Raw genomic sequence first — 16,868 nt, forward strand, 5'->3', positions numbered from 1 at the left:
CTACTTACAATAGCCAGGACATGGAAGCAACCTAAGTGTCCATCGACGGATGAATGGATAAAGAAGATGTGGCACATATATACAATGGAATATTACTCAGCCATAAAAAGAAATGAAATTGAGTTATTTGTAATGAGGAGGAGGGACCTAGAGTCTGTCATACAGAGTGAAGTAAGTCACAAAGAGAAAATCAAATACTGTATGCAAACCAATATATATGGAATCTAAAAAAAAAAAAAATTTCTGATGAACCTAGGGGCAGGACAGGAATAAAGAAAGAGATGTGGAGAATGGACTTGAGGACACAGGGAGAGGGAAGGGTAAGCTGGGACGAAGTGAAAGAATAACACTGACATATATACACTACTAAATGTAAAATAGATAGCCAGTGGGAAGCAGTTGTGTAACACAGGGAGATCATAAAAGGAAATGAAATTGGGTCATTTGTAGAGATGGACCTAGAGTCTAAATATCATATATTAACGCATATATGTGGAATCTAGAAAAATGGTACAGATGAAACTATTTTTAGGGCAGGAATAGAAATGCAGACATAGAAAACGGACGTGTGGACACAGTGGGGAAAGGGGAGCATGGGATGAATTGAGAGATTAGGTTTGACAAAAATATAATACCATGTGTAAAATAGATAGCTAGTGGGAACCTGCTGTATAGCACAGGGAGCTCAGTTCAGTGCTCTCTGATGACCTAGATGGGTGGGATGATGGGAGAGGGAGGTCTAAGAGGAAGGAGATATATGTATACATATAGCTGATTCACTTCATTGTATAGCAGAAACTAACACAACATTGTAAAGCAATTATACTGCAATAAAATAAAAAACAGTGAAAAGACAACTCACAGGAGAAACTTTTTGCAAATCATAAATCTGATAAGGGATTTGTATCTAGACTACATAAAGAGCTATAAAACTCAATAATAAAAAGTAAACCCAATTAAAAATAGGCAAAGGATCTGAATAGATAGCTCTCCGAAGAAGATATACAAATGTCTAAGATAGTGTAATTAACCAACATGGAAATAAAGATGAAAACCACAAGGAGATACCACCTCACAGCCACTAGGACGGCTATCATTACACACACACACATACACACACACAACAAACAGAGAGAAAATAATAAGTACCAGAGAGCATATAGAGAAATTGGAACACTTATGCATTGCTGATGGGAATGTAAAATGTTGCAGCCACTTTGGGAAACAGTCTGGTTGTTCCTTAAAAAGATTAAACATAGAGTTACTATATGATCCAGCAATTCCACTCCTATATATACACCGAAGATAAATTAAAATATATGTGCACACAAAAACTTGTACTCAAGTGTTCTTAGCAGCATTCTTCGTAATAGTGAAAAGGTGGAAACAACCCAAATGTCTATCAACTAATGAATGCAGTATATCTCTACAATAGAACATTATTCATCAATAAAAATAAATTATTTATATATGCTACAACATGGTTGAACTTTGAAAACATTAGACTAAGTTAAATAATCAGTGTTAAAGGACCACATATTGTACAATTCCATTTACATATAATGTACAGAATTGGAAAATCTATAGAAGCAGAAAATCAATCAGAGGTTGCCTACGGTTCTTAGGAGTATGGGAGGATTAAAGAGTGGTAGCTAAGGGGTCCAGGGTTTCTTTTTAGGCAATGAATATGTTCTAAAATTGATTGTGGTGATGGATGCACAACTGTGAATATACTGAAAGGTGCTGAATTTTACACTCAAAGAATGAATTGTATAGTATACTAATTATATTTCAATGAAGCTTTTAAAAGAAAATAGAACTATGTTAAGGACACTGTTCTGAAATAAAATCTATTAGGCATTTTGAGATTTAGTTCCCAAATTCTATTTCTAATTCTCTTTGAAAACATGTTTTTAAATTTATATTGAGCTGAGTATTTCTTGCTTAATTTTGCAGTCTTCATAGCAAAACTACAGCACCACATATTTCCTCTGTTTGTGCAAATAACCAGCCTTTGCTTCAAATGAATGTTTCTATTAACACTATGCCTAATTATTGAAATTAAACATGTGCAATTATGAGCTTCTTCTCACTGCCTCTCAACCTATCTTTTCCTCCTGCTGGCTCACTCTGAGGGACCTTGGCTCACTGAAGCTTGCCAGGGACACTTATTTGTATGAACATGGCCTTAACTGGAAGTACTGTATCTAGTCTATCCTAAGAATTAAAATTTAAATACTTCTTTTCATCATCTTGATAAAAATCATAAACATATACATGTAATAAAACAAATAAGGAAAATTCCATTTAAAATAAAAAGCTCAGCTCCTGAAAGACTGCATTTTTAAGAGAATCCTTTTTTATTTGATAAATACAAGCAAAATCCCAGAATCCCAAATCAACGTCCCAACACGAAAGTCATGGACTAAGGTGAGATTGTGTTTCCATGACAGAACATTTAAATTTAAAAAAAGCTAGATAACTAATAATTTCAACTAACAAAATTGACACTTTCTGAAGTGTTGTGAGAGCATGTTTTCTCCTTTTTGTTTTCCTTTTTCTTTTTTTTTTTAAATCAAGGGTGGTATTATTATTATGATATTATTATTATTAATTATTATTATTATTATTTATTTATGGCTGTGTTGGGTCTTCGTTTCTGTGCGAGGGCTTTCTCTAGTTGTGGCAAGCGGGGGCCACTCTTCATTGTGGTGCGCGGGCCTCTCACTATCGCGGCCTCTCTTGTTGCGGACCACAGGCTCCAGACGCGCAGGCTCAGTAATTGTGGCTCACGGCCCCAGTTGCTCCGCGGCATGTGGGATCCTCCCAGACCAGGGCGAGAACCCGCGTCCCCTGCATTGGCAGGCAGACTCCCAACCACTGCGCCACCAGGGAAGCCCCCTTGTTTTCCTTTTAATCGTTCAATGCATTAATCTACTTCCTTTTCAATACTTTATACTTCAACCATTTTTCAGTGTGCCACAAATCCCCAACCCTTACTCTCAAACATTGTATCAAGACTATAGTAATACTAGGGAGATTACCCATCATGACTAACTGGAAAATTGTTCTGATAGACACACTGCATAATCTTTGGAGGTTTCTACCAAGTAAAGCACACACCTCCCTTTGTAATAGGAAATATTGAGGTCAGTATATGGAAACCAGTACATGAGACAAAATATGATATTTTACATATTGAATTCTATAGGTATTCTACAATAAACATGTAAGAATTTAGTGAGATAATACATGTGAAGTGATACTATAAATTACAAAGTATTAGACGAAGTTTAGGTAGTACTGGTAGTAGTAACAGTAATCATTTCTAAGAACATGTTCATTGTTACTTATTTGCAAAACTGCATGGTTTGAGGAACTCAAAACTAAAATGGCAATCTGTAAAGTTCCAGGGATAAAAATCAAATCAAATTTACTCATATTGACATTTTCCTAGAAAAGAAAATATATTGTATTTTTCAGCATAATTTGGTGTAAAAAGGTTCTGTTATTATTGAATCTATTGAGACCTAGGAGATCATCAATAAACAGTGCTAAGTAGGTTCAATCCCAAGGAAAACAGCCCAGCCTCTGCTAATGAGATTTCCATGCAATACCAGGCCAAATTTGATTTTATTTCATTCAGTGACTTCACAGCCTCTGAATAAGAGCTTCCTGTGAACTTCTGCAGTTTAATAACTGCAGAAGTTCTGCAGTTTAATAAAAGTTGATCAAAATGGGGTTTTTAAGTAAATGCTTCAAGCAAATTGAGAATGGATACCCTTTCTCTGTAATAATTGTTTTGTGGGAAAAGGTTTAGTATCTTAAGATTCAATTTTTTGGAGGAAGGAGAATCATTAATGGTAAGAAATAAGCCCCCCTGGATTTCAACTGATCCCTCTTTCTTCCCTATGAAATCATAGTTATGGATGACAGAGAATATTTTTTAAACTCCTTATTTTATAAAATAAAAGTAGAGCTGATTAGCAGCAATCTTGAGCCCCAAACTAAGAATTAGTTTCAAAATACTTTGAGGCCCATATACCCATATTTGTCTAGTATGTGCTAAAGAAAGAGTAGGTTGAGTAATTACCTGGCCAGAAATCTGTTTCTGTTTCTATTTTTTTAGCCAATTTTATAATTTGTTAAATGAAAATTTAAGTACTTATAATTTTTCTGAATTTTTTAATGAATCTCCAATGCTTTAGCTTTTAGAATTAATGGTTTAATTTTTATATTAAAGATCCTGAAAATGCTTGATCCACTACAGATCTGTAAGAAAAACTCAAAATCTAAAACTTTCTCTTGGGGACCTTCAAGATGGTGGAGGAGTAAGACATGGAGATCACCTTCCTCCCCACAGATACACCAAAAATACATCTACATGTGGAACAACTCTTATAGAACACCTACTGAATGCAGGCAGAAGACCTCAGACTTCCCAAAAGGCAATAACCCCCGCCCCCAATGTAACTGGGTAGAGCAAAAGAAAAAGGAAAAAACAGAGACAAAAGAATAGGCATGGGACCTGCACCTCTGGGAGGGAGCTGTGAAGGAGGAAAAGTTTCCACACACTAGGAAACCCCTTCACTGGTGGAGACAGGCAGTGGGCAGGGTGAAACTTCAGAACCACAGAGGAGAAAGCAGCAACAGGGTTGCAAAGGGCAAAGCAGAGAGATTCCCACACAGAGGATCAGTGCCAACCAGCATTCACCAGCCTGAGACGCTTGTCTGCTCACCCACCAGGGTGGGTGGGGGCTGGGAGCTGAGACTTGGGCTTTGAAAGTCAGACCCCAGGGAGAAGACTGGGGTTGACTGCGTGAACACAGCCTGAAGAGGGTCAGTGCACCACAGCTAGCCGGGAGGGAGTCCAGGAAAAAGTCTGGACCTGCCTAAGAGGCAAGAGACCATTGTTTCGGGGTGCACAAGGAGAGGGGATTCCTTCCCTGTCTGCCCACAGAAGTCAGAGCGCCGCCTAAATGAGCTCCAGAGATGGGCATGAGCCACAGCTATCAGCACAGACCTCAGACATAGGCATGAAATGCTAATGCTGCTGCTGCAGACACCAAGAATCCTGTATGCAAACACAGGTCACTATCCATGCGCACACACACACACACACACACACACACACACACACACACACACACACCAGGAGCCTGCGCAGAATTACACTGCCAGGGTCCTGTGATCCAGGGACAAGTTCCCTGGGAGAACACACGGTGCTCCTCAGGCTGTTGCAACATCATGTTGGCCTTTGCCACAGCAGGCTCACTCCATATTTCAATTATAACTACTATACCCCTCCCTCACCCTGGCATGAATGAGCAAGAGACTCCTAATCAGCCCTGCTTTAACCCCATCCTGTCTGGGCAGAAACAGATGCCTGAGGGTGACCTACATGCAGAGGCGAGGCCAAAACCAAAGCTGAACCCCAGGAGCTGTGCGAACAAAGAAGAGAAAGGGAAATTTCTCCATGCAGCCTCAGAAGGAGCAGATTAAATTCCTACAATCAACATGATGTACCCTGCATCTGTGGAATACCTGAATAGACAACAAATCATCCCAAAACAGAGGTGGTGGGCTTTACAAGCAACTGTACACTTGGGATTTGCTGTCTGTGACTGATTTGTTTCAGATTTTTATATTTCTCTTAGTATACTTTTTAGCGCTTGTTATCTTAGGTGGATTTGTTTATTCATTTTGTTGCTCTCTTTTTTTATTAGTATTACTGGGTTTTTTTAATGTTTTTATTTTAATATTTTTTTTCTTTCATTTTTCCCTTTTATTCTGAGCCGTGTGGCTGACAGGGTCTTGGTGTTCCAGCCTGGTGTCAGGCCTGAGCCTCTGAGGTGGGAGAGCCGAGTTCAGAGCATTGAACCACCAGAGACCTCCTGGCCCAAAGTAATATCAGTTAGTGAGAATTCTGCCAGACATCTCCATCTCAATGCTAAGATCCAGCTCCAATGGCCCACAAGCTCCAGTGTTGGACATCCCATGCCAAGCAACTAGCAAGACAGGAATACAACCCTACCCATTAGCAGAGAGGCTGCCTAAAATTATAACAAGTTCACAGACACCTCAAAACACACCACCGGACACAGTCATGCACACTAGAAAGAAAATATCCAGTCCCACCCACCAGAACACAGGCAGGAGCCCCTCCACCAGGAAGCCTACATAAGCCACTGAATCAACCTCACCCACTGGGGGCAGAAACAAAAAACAACAGGAAACATGAACCAGCAGATTGTAAAAAGGAGACCCCAAACACAGCAAGTTAAACATGGTGACAAGACAGAAATATGCAGTAGATGAAGGAGCATGGTAAAAACTCACCAGACTAAACAAATGAAGATGAAATAAGCAGTCCACCGGAAAAAGAATTCAGAATAATGATAGTAAAGGTGACCAAAATCATAGAAATAGAATGGAGAAAATACAAAAATTGGTTTAACAAGGACCTAGAAGAGCAAAAGAGCAAACAAACAATGATGAACAACACAATAAATGAAATTAAAAATTCTCTAGAAGGAATCAATAGCAGAATAACTGAGGCAGAAGAATGGATAAGTGACCTGAAAGATAAAATAGTGGACACAACGACTGCAGATCAGAGTAAAGAAAAACGAATGAAAAGACTTGAGGACAGTCTCAGAGACTTCTGGGACAACATCAAACACACCAATATTCAAATTAAAGGGGTCCCAGAAGAAAAACAGAAAAAGAGAGGGTCTGAGAAAATATTTGAAGAGATTATAATTGAAAACTTCCCTAACATGGGAAAGGAAATAGTAAATCAAGTCCAGGAAGCACAGACAGTCCATTACAGGATAAATACAAGGAGGAATATGCAAAGACACATATCAATCAAACAATCAAAAATAAATAACAAACAAAAAATATTAAAAGCAGCAAGGGAAAAGCAACAAATAACATAGAAGGGAATCCCCGTAAGGTTAACAGCTGATCTTTCAGCAGAAACTCTGCAAGCCAGAATGGAGTTGCAGGACATATTTAAAGAGGTGAAAGGGAAAAACCTACAACCAAGATTACTTTACCCAGCAAGGATCTCATTCAGATTCATGGAGAAATGAAAACCTTTACAGACAAGCAAAAGCTAAGAGAATTCAGCACCACCAAACCAGCTTTACAACAAATGCTAAAGGAATTTCTTTAGGCAGGAAACACAAGAGAAGGAAAAGCCCGCCAAAACAATGAAGAAAATTGTAATAGGAACATATATATCGATAATTACATTAAATGTAAATGGATTAAATGCTCCAACGAAAAGACATTGACTGGCTGGATGGATACAAATACAAGACCTCTATATAGGCTGTCTACAAGAGACCAATTTCAGACCTAGGGACACATACAGATTGAAAGTGAGGAGATGGAGAAAGATATTCCATGAAAATGGAAATCAAAAGAAAGCTGGAGTAGCAATACTCATATCAGATAAAATAGACTTTAAAATAAAGACTATTACAAGAGACAAAGACACGCACTATTTCATGATCAAGGGGTCAATCCAAGAAGAAAATATAACAATTGTAAATATTCATGCACCCAATATAGGAACACCTCAATACATAAGGAAAATACTAACAGCCATAAAAGGGGAAATTGACAGGAACACAATAATAGTAGGGAACTTTAACACTCCACTTTCACCAATAGAAAGATCATCCAAAATGAAAATAAATAAGGAAACACAAGCTTTAAATGACACATTAAACAACATGGACTTAATTGATATTTATAGGACATTTCATCCAAAAACAACAGAATGCACTTTCTTCTCAAGTGCTCATGGAACATTCTCCAGGACAGATCATACCTTGGGTCACAAATCAAGCCTTGGGAAATTTAAGAAAATTAAATCATATCAAGCATTTTTTCCAACCACAATGCTATGAGACTAGATATCAATTGCAGGAAAAAAAAAACTGTAAAATATACAAACACATGGAGGCTAATCAGTACACTACTAAATAACCAAGAGAGCACTAAGAAATCAAAGAGGAAATCAAAAAATACCTAGCAACAAATGACAATGAAAACACGATGACCCAAAACCTATTTGATGCATCAAAAGCAATTCTAAGAGAGAAGTTTATAGCAATACAATCCTACCTCAAGAAACAAGAAAAATCTCAAATAAACAACCTAATCTTACACCTAAAGCAACTAGAGAAAGAAGAACAAAAAAACCCCCAAAGTTAGCAGAAGGAAAGATATCATAAAGATCAGATCAGAAATAAGTGAAAGAGAAATGAAGGAAACAATAGTAAATATCAATAAAACTAAAAGCTAGTTCTTTGAGAAGATAAACAAAATTGATAAACCATTACCCAGACTCACCAAGAAAAAAAGGGAGAAGACTGAAATGAACAGAATTAAAAATGAAAACCGAGAAGTAACAACTGACACTGCAGAAATACAATGAATCATGAGAAATTACTACAAGCAACTATATGCCAATAAATTGGACAACCTGTAAAAAATAGACAAATTCTTAGAAAAGCACAACCTTCTTAGACTGAACCAGGAAGAAATAGAAAATATAAGCAGAGGAACCACAAGCACTGAAGTTGAAACTGTGATTAAAAATCTTCCAGCAAACAAAAGCCCAGGACCACATGGCTTCACAGGAGAATTCTATCAAACATTTAGAGAAGAGCTAACACCTATCCTTTGCAAACTCTTCCAAAATATAACAGAGGGAGGAACACTCCAAAACTCATTCTACGAGGCCACCATCCCCCTGATACAAAGCCAAAGAGGTCACAAAAAAAGAAAACTATAGGCCAATATCACTGATGAACATAGACGCAAAAATCCTCAACAAAATACTAGCAAACAGAATCCAACAGCACATTAAAAGGATAAAACACCATGATAAAGTGGGGTTTAACCCAGGAATGCAAGGATTCTTTGATATATGCAAATCAATCAATGTGTTACACCATATTAACAAATTGAAGAATAAAAACAATGTGATAATGTCAATAGATGCAGAAAAGGCTTTTAACAAAATTCAACACTGATTTATGATAAAAACTCTCCAGAACGTAGTCATAGAGGGAACCTACCTCAACATAATAAAGGCCATATATGACCAACCCACAGCCAACGTCATCCTCAATGGTGAAAAACTGAAACCATTTCCTCTAAGATCAGGAAAAAGACAAGGTTGCCCACACTCACCACTATTATGCAACATAGTTTTGGAAGTTTAGCCACAACAATCAGAGAAGAAAAATAAATAAAAGGAATCCAAATAGGAAAAGAAGAAGTAAAACTGTCACTGTTTGCAGATGACATGATACTATACATAGAGAATCCTAAAGATGCTACCAGAAAACTACTAGAGCTAATCAATGAATTTGGTAAAGTAGCAGGATACAAAATTAATGCACAGAAATCTCTTACATTCCAATACACTAATGATGAAAACTCTGTAAGAGAACTTAAGGAATCACTCCCATTTACCATTGCAATAAAAAGAATAAAATACCTAGGAATAAACCTACCTAAGGAGACAAAAGACCTGTATGCAGAAAAGTATAAGACACTGTTGAAAGAAATCAAAGATGATACTAATAGATGGAGAGATATACCATGTTCTTGGATAGCATGAATCAACACTGTGAAAATGACTATACTACCCAAAGCAATTTACAGATTCATTGTAATCCCTATCAAACTACCAATGGCATTTTCACAGAAATAGAACAAAAAATGTCACAATTTGTATGGAAACACAAAAGACCCTGAAAAGTCAAAGCAATCTTGAGAAAGGAAATTGGAGCTGGAAGAATCAGGCTCCCTAACTTCAGACTATACTATAAAGCTGCAGTATTCAAGACAGTATGCTACTGGCACAAAAATAGAAGTAGAGTGAATGGAACAGGATAGAAAGCCCATAGATAAACCCACACGTATATGGTTACCTTATCTTTGATAAAGAGGAAAGAATATACAATGGAGATAAGACAGGCGCTTTATTAAATGGTGCTGGGGAAACTGGACAGCTACATGTAAAGGAATGAAATTAGAACACTCCCAAACACAGTATACAAAAATAAACACAAAATGGATTAAAGAACTACTTGTAAGGCCAGACACTATTAAACTCTTAGAGGAAAACATAGGCAGAACACTCTATGACATACATCACAGCAAGATCCCTTTTTTTTTTTTTTTTTGCAGTACGCGGGCCTCTCAGTGTTGTGGCCCCTCCCATTGCGGAGCACAGGCTCCAGACGTGCAGGCTCAGCGGCCATGGCTCACAGGACCAGCTGCTCCATGGCATGTGGGATCCTCCCGGACTGGGGCATGAACCCGCATCCCCTGCATCAGCAGGCAGACTCTCAACCACTGTACCACCAGGGAAGCTACACCAAGATCCCTTTTGATCCACCTCCTAGAGGAATGGAAATAAAAACAAAAATAAACAAATGGAACCTAATGAAACTTAAAAGCTTTTGCACAGCAAAGTAAACCATAAATAAGACCAAAAGACAACCCTCAGAATGAGAGAAAATATTTGCAAATGAAGCAACTGACAAAGGATTAATCTCCAAAATACACAAGCAGTTCATACAGCTCAATAACAAGAAAACAAAAAACCCAATACAAAAATGGACAGGAGACCTAAACAGACATTTCTCCAAAGAAGATATACAGATTGCCAACAAATACATGAAAGGATGCTCAACATCACTAATCATTAGAGAAATGCAAATCAGAACTACAGTGAAGTATCACCTCAGACCAGTCAGAATGGCCATAATCAAAAAATCTACAAACAGTAAATGCTGGAGAGGGTGTGGAGACAAGGGAACACTCTTGCACTGTTGCTGGGAATGTAAATTGATATAGCCACTATGGAGAACAGTATGGAGGTTCCTTAAAAAACTAATAATAGAACTACATATAACCCAGCAATACCATTACTGGGCATATACCCTGAGAGAACCATAATTCAAAAAGAGACATGTATCACAATGTTCATTGCATCACTATTTACAATAGCCAGGACATGGAAGCAACCTAAGTGTCCATCAACAGATGAATGGATAAAGAAGATGTGGCACATATATACAATGGAATATTACTCAGCCATAAAAAGAAATGAAATTGAGTTATTTGTAGTGAGGTGGATGGACCTAGAGTCTCTGATACAGAGTGAAGTAAGTCACAAAGAGAAAAACAAATACCATATGCTAACATATATGTATGGAATCTAAAAAAAAAAAGGATTCTTATGAACCTAGGGGCAGGGCAGGAATAAAGATGTAGATGTAGAGAATGGACTTGAGGACACAGGGAGGGAGAAGGGTAAGCTGGGAGGAAGTGAGAGAGTAGCATTGACATATATATACTACCAAATGTAAAATAGATAGCTAGTGGGAAGCAGCTGCATAGCGCAGGGAGATCAGCTCGGTGCTTTGTGACCACTTAGTTGGATGGGATAGGGAGGTTGGGAGGGAGGCTCAAACGGGAGGGCATATGAGGATATATGTATACGTATAGCTGATTCACTTTGTTATACAGCAGAAACTAACACAACATTGTCAAACAATTATACTCCAATAAAGATGTTTAAAAAAACCTTTCTCTTATTTCTACAATACAATAATGTCATATTTTATAGAATTTAAGACTCCATAAACTGTAAGAAACACAAATGTTTTATACACAATAAAATGGAAGACCAATGCCAATTAAACTATGGCACAAAGCTTCTTGTCACTTAATATTGTGTTCTATATTTTAAAAAAGAGATTTTTGTGACTTACTTGGACATAGATATTTATCACCATATTCCTACATAGAAAGCAAAATATAAGCAAAATAAATTCATTATTGCTTTGGTAAATGTCATTTGACAGGCAGTCCTTTAACACATATATCAGGAGAAAACATAAGGTAGCTTCTACTTTTGGGGATCTTCCTTTCTAAGATCCCATAAAGCATGTGGTCATTGCCTTATAAGAAAGTGTGAAACTGGCTATTCCTCTGGCGATGGATATTACTTCACTGTATCACATTTATGCTTCATTACTCTGTTTCTGTGTCTTTCTATTAGATAAATTTCTATTTCAATGCCAAATGATAATGTAATATTTTAATATTTGTATAGCATTTAAACTCAACACATGTAGCCGACTCAATTGAAATAACAATAAGACTAACGGTAACCAATTTACACATAAGCAGACAACAACTACTACATCATGATTGTCCTCTTACCATCAGCTGTAAGGCACATACTGGTTTTTTAAAATGCTGAAATGTGAAAACATGTGACTCTTAGAATTGAAGAATCCAATGACAGTCCCCTATATCTGTATCATGGTGGCTATTAGGATGAACTTGGTAGCCAGATAGACATGAGTACTGACTCAGTCATTTAACTGCTGTGTGATTGATACTGGGCAAGTTACTTAACCTCTGTAAGCCTTAGGTCATTTAAAAATAAGTATTATAGTAGTATCTACTGTACAGAATGATTATAGGGATGTAACAATGTAATTTCTGGACAAACTGCTCATTAAATATTAGATATTATGATTTTTATTAGAAGCATTATCTGTTTAGGTCTTCACAACCACCTGTGAGGTAGTAGAAAGACAATATTATCCCCATTTGCCACTGAGGAGAACAAGGATCAAAGATATTTTGATCCGCACAAGATCATAAAGTCAGTAAGTGACTGGCCCATTCCATATATATTCTCCCTAGATTGAAACTGATAAACATACATATATTTCCCATTCTTATTTTAAAAATATTGAATTAGCTTAAAGAAAATAAAAATGATCTGAGAATTGTGAATATTTTTTGTTCTCCAGCAGCCCACTCCTCTTTATTCTAAAAACAATACCCCTTCCCAACTTTCAATCCATGTGCTTTGAATCCAACCTCAATTCCTGGGTTCAGGGATGGAACATAAGGCCCAAGTTCAGCTAATCAGAACTTCGAATTCCCCTGGCTACAAAGATTGATCCAAGAATAGGCACTTAACTCAAGCCAAGTTAGTCAGAATAAATCAGAGCTAATCTCAGGACTTTTACTTGAATAACCAGAAAGAGATATTTCAACAGAAAGGACATTTCCCCCTTCGGTTTGGCTTTGACTTGAGGAGATGTGAGGCTGGCGCAGCTGCTACCATCTTGTGACCACACTGATCCTGAAAATGGAGCCAAAACATGGCCAATCTGGGCAACAGATAGAAACCGGCTACTAAATCCAATAAGTGGGTTTCTGAATCCAACCATGCTTGAATTTACCCTATTTTTTACTTCTCAGTTATTTGAGACAACAAATTCCCTTTCTCTGCACAAATTATAGCTTTCACCTCCTGAGCAAGGGACTCGAGGTGGGCAGTATAAGCCTAAAAGAGCTATGTGTTTAACAAGCACCAAGACTGCCATATCCAATACATAATTATCTTTCTTCTGAAAAAAGCAAAATTGGCCAAATGGTAATGATTAAACACAACTGATCTGCAGTGTACACAATTCCCAGAACATGAAACAAATATTTACTGTGTCAATTTCCATATCACTGGCCAAGCATCCTAAGGGCTTTCTATATTAATTTATAGTAGGCAACACTACGGAAAGAGTTGGTTTAGATAAATTTAAATATCTTATGGTGTCAGTGACACACACATAGAATTGTTTATTTCATTATACCTAAGTCCACTCTGCTTGGTATCATCATGCATTTGGAAATGGTTGACACTATGCAATTAAATTTTCTGTGTTTTAATCCTCTAAAATCTGACTAGTTAGAAACGCAAATATAATTAACACAACTAGCTGGTTACAATAATTTATTCAGACTTATAAAATTTAAATATGGTACAGAGTAAAATCTAGGCTCTTCAAAACAACACTAGCACTAATATTTGAGTATAAAAAGGGAAAAGAGGAAAATGGCAAATTTAAAACCTTGTTTACTAGGTAAGTAGTTAAGTTTCTTTGCTAAAATGTAAAATAATATTTATTGAGAAATTTAGTGTATCTAAGGTTCTTCCAGGAGAAATTAACAACTGCTGGGACATTTGTAAACTTACAGAGAAATCTATATATTCCCCGCATCCTAGGATTCCCCTCTTATTTCCACCAGTAAGGGAACTACAGTACTATTTTGATTTTCTCATTCTTTCAACATGTTGACTTAAGGTGTTGCTTTAACATAACGTTTTTAAACCATCTACTCCTACTACTAATCCACATGTTTTGTAAAAATGTTTGTACACAGAATGGGATTCCAAAGAGAAACAGATTGTAACTTAACACCACACACGGAGTTTAGTTGGATTTTATATATAATTCTATACAGTATAAATAATAAATCTGCAAAAGCACATGTGTTCAATAAGTATGAATATTAGCATACACATACACTTCAATTTCAAATGTTATACCTCTTTCTCTTTCATTACAGGTCAAAAATCCAGAGGGAGGTGGGAAGGAGGAGGTGGGGAACCCCCCTCAATTTATCACCTCAATAAATGACCCACACATACATTTTCCTTGAAAATGTAATTACTACTATCTTCCCTTGACATGGCAGGTGAAGGGTTAAACTAAAGAAGTCTTGTAGTTTGCCATGACTGAAATGAAGGTCCGCTGTCCTCCTTCAGCCCTCATGAAGTTTTCTGCTTCTCTTTTCTATTCTACCCTTGCTGTGAGGTGTGGTGTCCTGTCGGTTACCTATGAACATTCAACTTCATAGGATGAAATAAGAAATGAGTTAACGTAGTAGCTGTGATCTGATCTTTATTTCACTAGATGAGTTTTTCAAACTTTTGAAAACTCAGTAAGAGTATATTTCCCATCACAACTCAGGACACACCAATATTTATGTTTATACATGTGTATGTCCGACTGAAGCAAGAATTTCAACCAGTGTTGATCCTTACTATGTGTAGTGCACTCTGATACCCTTTATTTTATTTTATTCTAATCTTTGTATTTCTTTCAAATGCTATTTAAGAACCACTAAGTTGATTCCATGATCCTTCAAGTCTTGACCTAAAGGGTTGGAAAACACTGTCTCAAGAGATGAAAGCAGCTTAAGCTAGAAAGAGCTTGAGTCTTGAAATAGGTTTAAAATCTGACTTTGCTATTGACGGCCATGTGACCTTTGGCAAGATCCTTAGCTCATATGCTCAGTTTCCTCAACCACAGAATGGAAGTAATATTCCTACTTTGCAGGATGATTGTGAGGATCATTGAGTTGACATGTGAAAATCCAAACCCATTCTCTGATATATGGTAGAATGAAAATAAATATTAGTTCATGGATCATCCCTTAAATCTCAAAAAGCTTAAGAGGCAGCAAGCTCTCTGTAGAAACACTGCTTTTCAAACCCTTTTAAACCTTCTCCCTCTCCTTCCTTCTCAGTCTTTTTCACAAACTCATAGACAAAACACTTGTTTAAATTCTCTAGTCTGTTAGGGGCCAAGTGAGCCACAGCCACGGCCACGGCCACATCGGCAAACACCGGAAGCAACCAGAAGTCCAGGGTAATGCTGGTGGCATGCATTGCCACAGGATCACCTGCTACCAGGCTACCTTGAGAAAATTGGTATGAGGCATTACCACTTAAAGAGGAACCAGAACTTCTGCCCAACTGTCAACCTTGATAAATTATGGACCTTGGTCAGTGAGCAGACTTGGGTAAATGCTGCGAAGAACAAGACTGGAGCTGCTCCTATCATTTATATGGTGCTATTGGGCTACTACAAAGTTCTGGGGAAGGGGAAGCTTCCAAAGCAGCCTGTCATCGTGAAGGCCAAATTCTTCAGCAGAAGAGCTGAAGAGAAGATTAAGGATGTGGGTGGGGCTTGTGTCCTGGTAGCTTGAAGCCACATGGTGGAAGATTCATTAAATGTTAACAAGTGCTTTTCAAAAAATATAAATCAATAAATCAATAAATTCACTAGTCTAAAGAATAAGAAATTACTAAATAAGGGACGTTTAATATCTCAAACTTTTCCACCAATTTCTGTGCAGACCTAATAAACAATTCTTCGGAATATTGCGTCAAAACCAGTATAAACTTCAAAATTCTTGGAGTGATCCTTGTCCATTATGATCTGGCTCTGTTTTCATCTGCAACATTATATCAAATTATTGCTACTTCCCTCAGCTTCCAAAGAATACCTGATTCAGTCCTGTTAGTTCCTGCCTTGTCATGTTCTGTTACACCTTTGTATTTTGTAAATGTTTCCTTTGTGCTGGTGTCATCATCTCATCCCAGCTTTCTGTTTTGACACTGAACTGCCTATGTAATCTTGGGCAAATTACTAATTCAGTATTTCTAAACATAATTTCCTCTTCTGTAATGTAAGAATAATAATATTTACCACATGAAGATTCTTGAAAGGATATAATGACATCAGGGTTGTAAATTGCCTGACATATAATAAGCACTCAATGAATGATGATTGTTAATATTTTTATTATGTTTATCAGTCAAAGCTGAGTTAAAGTAGCACCTATTCTAGCAAATCTTTGCTGACACTCTTGTTCTAGATTACATGCCTTACTTCTGGACTCTCTTCACACTCTGTGCAGATGTCTTATTGCATCATGTTCTAAGTGTTTGTTTTCTTGCTGCCTCCTCTACAAGACTAGAAAAACTCTTAAAGGACAAGGACATGTCCTTTACCTTCAAATCTAGAGCATCTAGTAGGGTGCCTGGAACATTATAAGGCTTTTAATATGTTTGTTTGCTTAACTTGTTTTATGGATGACTAAAATACAAAAATACATAATTACCACCTCTACCATACCTTTTAGAACTGGAGAACTATAAGAAAAGAACGGGTAGTCAC

General features: G+C 37.2%; 1 pseudogene; it reads left to right on the forward strand.

The window, feature by feature from the left end:
• LOC101275218 (60S ribosomal protein L27a-like) overlaps nucleotides 1-15,958 on the forward strand; it is a 38,870-nt pseudogene extending 22,912 nt beyond the window's left edge.
• The last annotated feature ends 910 nt before the right edge of the window (nucleotides 15,959-16,868 follow it).

Source organism: Orcinus orca, chromosome 17 (assembly GCF_937001465.1).
Source record: "Orcinus orca chromosome 17, mOrcOrc1.1, whole genome shotgun sequence".
NCBI lineage: Eukaryota > Metazoa > Chordata > Mammalia > Artiodactyla > Delphinidae > Orcinus > Orcinus orca.